Raw genomic sequence first — 1026 nt, 5'->3', positions numbered from 1 at the left:
AAAGAAGGAGACATGGCCGAAAATAATAACAATGCAAGAAAGATGCTTGGTGACTTTACTGCACCAAATTCCAATTTACATGGAAGAAGCATCTCAATCCCTGCCATTGGAGCAAACAATTTTGAGCTGAAACCTCAATTAGTTTCTCTGATGCAACAGAACTGCAAGTTTTATGGACTTCCATCAGAAGATCCTTTTCAGTTCTTAACTGAATTCTTGCAAATATGTGATACTGTTAAGACCAATGGGGTTGATTCCGAGGTCTACGGGCTTATGCTTTTCCCGTTTGCTGTAAGAGACAGAGCTAGAATATGGTTGGACTCTCAACCTAAAGACAGCCTGAACTCTTGGGATAAGCTGGTCACGACTTTCTTAGCCAAGTTCTTTCCTCCTCAAAAGCTTAGTAAGCTTAGAGTGGATATTCAAACCTTCAAACAGAAAGAAGGTGAGTCCCTTTATGAAGCTTAGGAGAGATTCAAGGAACTGACCAAAAAGTGTCCTTCTGACATGCTTTCAGAATGGACCATCCTGGATATATTCTATGACGGTCTGTCTGAATTATCTAAAATGTCATTGGACCATTCTACAGGTGGATCCATTCACTTAAAGAAAATGCCTGCAGAAGCTCAAGAACTCATTGACATGGTTGCAAATAACCAGTTCATGTACACTTCTGAAAGGAATTCTGTGAGTAATGGGACGCCTATGAGGATGGGAGTTCTTGAAATTGATACTCTGAATGCCATATTGGCTCAGAATAAAATATTGACTCAGCAAGTCAATATGATCTCTCAAAGTCTGAATGGATTGAAGAAATCATCCAACAGTACTAAAGAGACATCTTCTGAAGAAGAAGCTTATGATCCTGAGAACCCTGCAATAGCAGAGGTGAATTACATGGGTGAACCCTACGGAAACACCTATAATCCCTCATGGAGAAATCATCCAAATTTCTCATGGAAGGATCAACAAAAGCCTCAACAAGGCTTTAATAATGGTGGAAGAAACAGGTTTAGCAATAGCAAA

General features: G+C 39.8%; 1 non-coding gene across 1 annotated transcript; it reads right to left on the bottom strand.

Moving 5' to 3' along the window:
- Positions 1–405: 405 nt before the first annotated feature.
- Positions 406–513, bottom strand: LOC112759869 (small nucleolar RNA R71). Its single transcript, XR_003180334.1, has one exon. It is a non-coding gene; the product is annotated as a small nucleolar RNA R71 (small nucleolar RNA).
- Between the last annotated feature and the right edge of the window lie 513 nt (positions 514–1026).

Source organism: Arachis hypogaea, chromosome 16 (assembly GCF_003086295.3).
Source record: "Arachis hypogaea cultivar Tifrunner chromosome 16, arahy.Tifrunner.gnm2.J5K5, whole genome shotgun sequence".
Classification (NCBI taxonomy): domain Eukaryota; kingdom Viridiplantae; phylum Streptophyta; class Magnoliopsida; order Fabales; family Fabaceae; genus Arachis; species Arachis hypogaea.
This window is presented reverse-complemented; position numbering and strand designations above follow the sequence as displayed.